Consider the following 8326-nt stretch of genomic DNA (forward strand, 5'->3'; position numbering starts at 1 on the left):
GAAAGTGCAGTAAAACACAGACCCAGAGGCGCTATGAGCAGCCGCGTGTGCATGCACACACACGCACACACACACGCACGCACACTCATGCACACTGCAACCTGCTTTCAGATCCTCTGCCCTGAGTTCCTCCACTTCAACTACTGACAAATATTTTGTGCACAGAAAGCCGTATCCCAGGGAAAAGTGGGCATCAAGACAGGGTGGTCAGGGGGAGTCCTGTCCAGCACTCTGGGTGGGCTGGGTACTGGAGAGAGGCGGTGTCAGAAAGCGCCCAGGGCTCCCCTTCCTGGCCTGGGCACACCAGATTCTCTAGGGCCAGCATCTGTGCTAACAGTCTCGTCTTCCTGTTTTTCAGATGAAGAAACTGAGGCACAGAGAACCAAATAGGAGTTGGAGGGCAGCAAAGAGACCCTTCACAGGTGCGGCCAGGCAGGCTTTGGAGCCCTGGGGCCACCGCACTTCTGGAGTTGGCTTTTTGAGCCAACGGTCCGGCTGGTGGTACGCTTATCTCAGGGGCTCATGGACACTGCCTTGATCAACAGAGAATCACATGAGGAGCTGTTTCCATTTCCAATAAGTCATGTGATTGGCTTGTCTCTGGGGCCATCTAATAATTTTTTAAAACGCTATAACATATAAAGCGCTTAATCCAAGCCAGGTCTGAGTCTAGGCGCTTTGTCTAGACTGTGGCTCGGGGAGGGCGCTGCCACAGATCCCACCCTGCAGAGGGGGACGAGGCCCAGCGAGCAAGCCGCCCAGCCGAGACCCACGGGCAGCCAGCAGGTCCAGGAGCCAGTCTCTGGGGGGCTGCTGTGTCTTGAACAGCCAGCTGGCCCTCAAGTTTCGCTGGGAATGGTATCCTGCTAGGAGCCAAAAACCGTTTTTTATCTTTCTGTGTTATTTATTTTCAGTTTATGGAACTCTTCAGTTTCCTTTTTTAATAAATAGATTCAAGGATGAAAAATTGTTGAAAATTGAAGAAAACATGAAGTTCAAAGGGGGAGGATTCTGGAGAAAAGGTCACTGATGATTTTGTGTGAAATCTGAGGAACATTAGCTCAGAGGTGGTTGAATACCCCCACTCTGGGAAGTGACCATGACCTGTCCACTCCTGTCCCTTTGTCCTGGACGGCTCATGCACAGGCTCCAGCGGAGGGAGGGGGCGAGGGACCTGGGGAGGAGGCTGGAGGGGAGGGGATCAGACTGGCCCCGAAGTGGGATTTTGGCTTTCTTCCCAGAAAGCTGGAAGCCCCAGGGCTCAATGTTCTCTTCCCATAGGTCCCTCAGTCAGGCTGTTGGTGCCAGGGAAACTGGGACATGGGGTTCAAGCCTGGGTGAGGGTTTCTAACCTGGAGGAGGGAGCTGGAGCCTCGGGCAGGAGGGAGGCGCTGCCCGGGGCACTGTTCCCACACCCGGCCATCAATATTATTTCTTGTGCCCTTTCCCTGGGGTGTGTCTGTGGCCCTTGGAGCAGATCCTTAAGACAGTTTTCCTGTCTGGTCATTATGATACTGCCCATCGACCTCCTAGAGTCCAGCAAGGAAGGAATGGGGAAATACCTGCTGGACCCCATGGGGGAGACATGTGACACAGCCCTCTCCATGAAGCTGTGTTTTCAACAAATCCTGCAGCCCTGCATTGAAAGAGTTAACCCTCCCATTTCTCAGCAACCCCACCCTGGTCTAACACCTGTCATCTCCTGCCTTGGTGCCCTTTGCTCGTCCTGCCCCATCTCTGACACTGCTTGTCTCAAAGTGGCCCAAGATGCCGCAGCATCAGCGCCCACCTGGTCTCTGCTCAAGGATCCTCTATGGCGCCAGCCTCACTCAGGGTAAAGCACCAAGTCCTCCCACAGCCCAAAAGCCCTGCACACTCTGTTCCTCACCTCCTGTCCTCACCTTCTCCTTCCTCACCGTCACACTTGGCTGCAGTTTCTAGATTGCAGACAGACCTCAGGGCATTTGCACAGGCAGCTGCCTCTGCCTGGAACAGTCTGGCTCTGGTAACCTCACAGCTCCCTCACTTTTCTCTTTAGTTTTTGCTCAAACATTCCCTGACCTATACCTTGATCTGAAATGGAAGCACCTCCATTCTCAGCACCCCCATTTTCCTCCATCATCTGTAGCATGTCACCATCCCCCTCCCATCATGGAATTTACCCACTTACCTTGCTGGCTGGCAGCCCCCACCCCAAGACTGCCAGCTGGCTTGGGTCTGTCTTGTGTCCCTGCAGCACCAGAATAGAGCCTGAACACAGAAGGGGCCCATGGTTTGGAACAGCACCCGCCCTGGCCACTGCCCACGTGAAGGGAACACGTCTTGCCCAACTGGAGTGTCAGCACGGGTCCTTTCCTTCCCTCTGCCTTGAGTTCCAGCGCTGCTGACCTATTTGGCAGTCCCTGCACAACGTCACGACCTCTGCTCCCCAACTGTGTGAGGCAAGGATCTGAGTTCCCATTAGTCAGATGGGAAACCAGCAGTTGGGGGTTACGCCACTGGCCTGAGGGTCCTCAGCTGAAAAGTAGCTGAGCCGGAAGTAGTCAACTAGCTGTAATGATAGTGTTATTTATTATATTACATCATTTATTACTTTTGAAACTATAGCTACAGCAATAACAAATCACTATGGTAGATAATTTTACTTATCTCATACCTACTCTGTCTGGCCTTCTAAGCACCTCACAGGGATAAAACCCACTAATCTTGCCAGTAGCCACCGGAGACAGGAGCTGTGATTCCCATTTGACAGGGTGAAACTCAGACCCAGAGTGGTGAAATACCTTACAAAGTCACAGGGCACCCCACCTCTGATCAGAGGGCCTGGGTAAGCCCCACCTGCTCCCTTCTTGGCTGTGTGGCTTGGGTCAGGCCCTCTCTGGGTCTCAGTTTCCCCAAGTGTGAAATGGTCCGAAACTGTAATACCCCAGTGAGGATCGCAAGGCAGGACTGAATTGCAGGGAACAGAAGCAGCTGTTAGGGTGATCCCCTCCTCTATTCTCTTACCTTCACAGTGAGGAGGGGGACAAGGGCACCCCATGTCCTGCCCCTCCCCCTGCTTCCTGTGCACCAGTCCATGCCCAGCCATTTCACAGGCATGGGCTGAAGCGGGGGGTCAGATGGGGTCTTTGGGTGGAGGGGGTATAACAGGAAGCCCCCTGCTTGGGAGACAATGGTAAAGGAAGGGGCCGGGCCAGCCCCTGTGCGGATGAGCCCAGCTGCGGCTCCAGGAGGGCGGCGCAGCTATTGTGAGTCCAGACAGCTGTCCCTGAGCCAGGAAGCCCAGAGAGTGAGCAAAGAGGGTGGGAGGCTGAGGCCAGCCCTGACCCTCAACTTTGGGGCCTGTGTGACAATAGAAACTTTGTCTCCTCCTTCAGGCTGGACCCCTGGCTTGCCCCCTAGGCCAGGGCCTTAGGGTCCATCTAACCACAGGCTTCTGGCTTAGACTGTGCCCAACCCTAGCTGACACTCTCCTAGTCCCCACCTCCTGCCCTGGCCCAGCCCAGCCTGGGAGTTGGGAAGCTGGAGGGAGTTGTGCCGTATTTATAGATCCCGGGCACTGTAGTTGAGCAAACTCCTAAATATAGAAGCCAAGCTATTTGGGGCCTTGGCCCTGGGGCAGAGTGGGGGCAGCACCCCACGTGGGTACCTCCCTGGCGTAGGCCCCCAAGTCTTCTCAGACCTCTCAGTCCCCTGGGAGCGGGGCTGGGAGGCCCTTGGGGTAGGGGAAGTATGTTTACTTAAATGCAGTATATAGAGAGATTGGATGGGGGAGTCCAGAGCAGATGAGGGGAAGTAAGAGGCTGTGATGTCTCAGGCTCACCATCTGGGCCCAAGGCTTGTGTTTCATGGACTGTTGGGGTCCCTCTGCCTCCTTCAGCCCATGACTGACTGTGGTAAGAAAAGCGGGTTGGTGGTGGGATGGCACTGGAGCAGGGAAGGTGCCCTATGGAACATGGTGGATGACAGCTGGGCACCAGGTGTGGGGAGGGTGTGAAAATTTACATTGTAGAGGTTTGAGCCTGTAACCATGGGGGCAGCTACAGTGATGTAAAGCGCTTTACTTTAATAGACATACTTGTGGGTGGGGGGAAAGAGTGTTGAGGTGACACCTCAGCTTCTAGGAAAGGAAGGTTTTCAGGAAATTGCAGGGGCACCCCAAACCCCAAACAAACTCTTTGCCTAGCAACCCACTTCCCCTTCTCCATGAGCTCACTGATTGGGGAATGGGGAAGGGGTGGTGACATGGACTGGGGGGGGTTGGGTGGGGCTATATATAGCCAGTTTATAAGCAGCTAGAGACAGCTGGGTAAGGGTGACTAGCGTGGAAAGGTCTGGCCCCCACAGACAGCTGGACCCCAAAATGCCCCTCCTAGCTATCCCCAAGATTTGAGGAAATAAGGGGGAAAGAGTTGCTTTAAAGGGAGCTATACCCATAATTATATAAGACAGCACATTAATGGGATTGTCATTAAGACTTTAAGGGACTGTCGGTTTTTCTCAGCACCATCTGGATACAGGGATTGGAATACTAAAGAGCTGTGAAAAAGCAGTCTACCCACACCCACCCCCCCACCCCACCGCCTGTCTGCTGCTCAGGCCAGTGCATTGGGAGGGCGGGGTCTCCTCCTTGGCAACACACTTGTTTATTCATTTTAGAATTTGAGTGAAGTGCAAAAAAAAATCACAGTTTGCAACTTGTCAGATCAGACAGAACCCCCAGTCTCCCCCCGACACACCTTAAGTAGTTATAATTAACAAACAGAAACGTCTTATGTTTGCAGTCTACAACTTGGTGATCTGGTTTTAGTGGAATCTTGAACAAAGAAAAGAAGACTCCAAAACCCCACACAAAAGCCATTCTTGTCCTAAAGCTCAGACATGGAGAAAACAAACCAAGATAAGCTGTCAGATGCAAATGTGCAAGAAAACGTAAAAGAATAAACAGGGCTTCCCTGGTGGTGCAAGGGGTTAACTCTCAGCATCATGAAGCTACAGCAGCCACTGAAGCAGGAGTTTCATCCCCAGCTGCAGAGCTGACCCACAGGGTATGGCAAATCTCTCCTGGCCTGCCCACTGCTCCCTCGGCAGTGTACTTCGTTGATCTGCCTGTTCTGCTCCCCACTCTGGCTCTGGTGAATCCTCTCAACCCCTTCGCCCACACCCGCACATCTAGCCTATACCCCAGTTTTTTTATGCATAAATAAATAAATCTTTAAAAAAGAATAAATGAGTAAGGGGCCATTTTGTGGTGATGGACAGAAGGAGCAGGGTTATTGCCCGATTTGGTGGGGTGCTCGAGTTTGCTTTATGGAGTTAAAAAAAATAATGAATAAAGGAAAAAAAGTTGGGTCTGCAATAAACCGATGGTCGTGATGATTGGGTTGAATTGGTTTTGTGAAACTCAAACCCCGTAAAAAGTTGTTTTGAAAAATTTTAAATGTTTAAGTTTCTTCAGGAAGGGTTAAAGAAAGCAAAGGACAGTGATGGGGTCAGTAGCCACAGAGGGGAGGTCTAGCTGGTGAAGGGGAGCAGCCAGGGTGTCTGTGCCAGCCAGGGGTGGGCAGCACCAACAGGAAGCTTTGCAGTCCTGAGTTAGGGACACTGTGGTATCCCTGGTATTTCTGTCTCTTTCTCACATTTCTCAGCCTATTCCTCATTTTTCAAGGGCTTCTGGGAGCAGTGGGCTAGGGGCTGGCAATGCCTTCAGATGGGCTTAGGAATCTTGCAAGGGGCTTCTAGAATGTGGGGTGGAGTGGGGAAGAAAGGAAGTATAGGCAGAGTGCCCAGTCAACCTCTCCCCGTCAGTTTCTTTATCTGTGAGTGCCCCCACCCTGATTCCAGGTCCTGGACTATTGTGTGATGAATGGCTTATTATGGTTATGCCCAGTCCCAGGAAGAAGTGATGTGTTTCAGGAATCAGGGCTTTGGTAAAAATAAACTCACATGCCCTACCCAACCCCCCGCACTCTATCAGAGTGGGGTTCCCCTTCATCAGCTGTGGGAAACAGTTCAGTAGCTCCTCAAAAAGTTAAACATACTCTAAGACCTGACTACTCTATTCTTAGGTATATGCCAGGAAGAATCAAAAGCAGGGACTCCAACAAGTTCTTGTACAGTCATGTTTATAGCAGCGTAATCCAAAATAGTCAAAAGGTAGAAACCATTGGCAGAAGGTTGGATAAATAAAATGAAGTCCATGAATATTATCCAGTTACCTAAAGGAATGAAACTCTGATACACACTACAGCATAGGTGGAGGTAGTGATTGTACAACTATAGTAAATGCTACCAGGTTGTTCACTTTTGCTTTTTCATTTTAAGTTTTTGCTTTCTATTATCTAGTAGCAAAGTTGATCTGCTAGAGTTTGACTATATCAGTTTTTTAGATTAAAATTTTTCATTTAATTAAAAAAGTGGTTTTGCATAGAAGAAGTGGGGTGTAGGCAGAGGTATGGGGGTTCACCTGAAACAGTGGGGAGCAGAACAGGTGGACTTACTGAAGAACACTGCTGAGGGAGCAGCAGGTGAGACAGGAGAGGTCTGCAGCACCATATGTGGGTTAGCTTCCTGGCTGGGGATCGAACTCAGACCACAGAGGTGATAGTGCTGAGACTTAACCTCTAGATCGCCAAGAAGGCATTAGGTTAAATTTTAATTGATGTAACAAATAACATGTAGAATTCAGGTGTTCCCCATTATGCTCACTTTTAAATGGTTAATTTTATGTCATTGTGAATTTCACCTCAAAAATAAAAAATCCTGAATGGATCATGACACTGTTCCCCAACGCTACCCTGGGCATCTCTGCTAACGTAACCTCTCCTTTGTGGCTCATGGATCATCCCTTGGTAAGTCCTTCCACTACCCTGAGTCAAGATAGGCATTACTCTTCTTTTATACATCTGACAGTCATGTATTCACTTAACAAACATTGCTTGCCAGGCTCTTAAGGAACTGGCACTGACTACCATTCCGGTGTCGTAAAGAACCCTTTCAAAATAAATTCATTTAAGAGTTAAAAAAGGAAAAGTAAGTTGGTTGAAGAAACAATCTGGAGTCAGTGGAGAGAAGAACGAATAATGTTGGAGAGCTGCCAGTCAATGCCACACTGCAGGAGGCAAGGACAGGGTGGTATTCAGTCAGGAGGCGGCTTCAGCCAGCATCTTTTAGCAGCAGCACCTCTGGGTGGATGGCACTGTCTTCAGTGAGAGCTCCGAGGGGTGCTTTTCTGAGAACATTTCCTGTATACAATCTGATATCTGGGGGTGAGGGTGTCATTAGGGTTTTCGCGGTTCCCAGTGTGGGTGTCGGTGCCAAATGAGCAGCAGAAGCAGTACTGGATGTGCCCTGCCACTCTGCTTCTTACTAACCCCCTTCTTCCTGGCTCCAGGAGTTAGCCCAGGGACCCCATTTATTGCCTACTGCCCACAAGGCCAACTGGCCCTGCCATTGGCCAGGAAACTGGCACCCATGCTCTGAGCTTTCTTTGGAGCAGTCACTAAGAGCCCTGGCCAGACATATGACCGCTAAGCAGGTGAACAACCATACAAACTGGCTTATGACCAGGGACACACCAATGACAGTGAGAAACCAACTGATACCCACACAGATGGCTACTGTCAAGACAACAGAAAATAAAGATAAAAAATAAATAAAACATAAGATTAAACATTGTCAAGACAACAGAAAATAAGATGTGGAGAAACTGAAACCTTGTGTGCTATTGGGAATGCAGACTGGTGCAGCTGCCGTGGAGACCAGTGAGGCAGGTCCTTACAAAATTCACATAGAATTTTGTGATCCCACTTCTGGTTAGATCAACAAAAGACTTAAAAGGTGGGGCTCAAACAGATTCTTGCACATCCATCTTCACAGCAGCATTCCTCACAATTGCCAAAAAGTGGAGCAACCCAATTTTCCATCGATAAGTGAAGGAATAAACAGAATGTGATGTGTTCAGCTTCTCCAAAGAGGAGATGCTGACAGCCAACAAGCATATGAAAAAATGTTCAACATCACTTGTAGTAAGGAAGATGCAAATTAAAACCACAATGAGATACCACCTCACCCCAGTGAGAACAGCACATCTTAAAACAACTAGCAACACCAAATGTTGGTGAGGATGTAGAGAAAAGGGAGCTCTCCTGCTCTGCTTTTGGGAATGCAAACTAGTGCAACCACTATGGAAAACAGTGTGGAGGTTTCTTAAACTGCTCAAAATGGAGCTTCCATATGACCCAGCAATCCCACTCCTAGGTATCCATCCAAAAGACACAAAAACGCTGATTCAAAAATACACCTGCACCTTCATCTTTATTGCTGC

This window comes from Condylura cristata, unplaced genomic scaffold, assembly GCF_000260355.1.
Source record: "Condylura cristata isolate star-nosed mole 26May11 unplaced genomic scaffold, ConCri1.0 scaffold00024, whole genome shotgun sequence".
Classification (NCBI taxonomy): domain Eukaryota; kingdom Metazoa; phylum Chordata; class Mammalia; order Eulipotyphla; family Talpidae; genus Condylura; species Condylura cristata.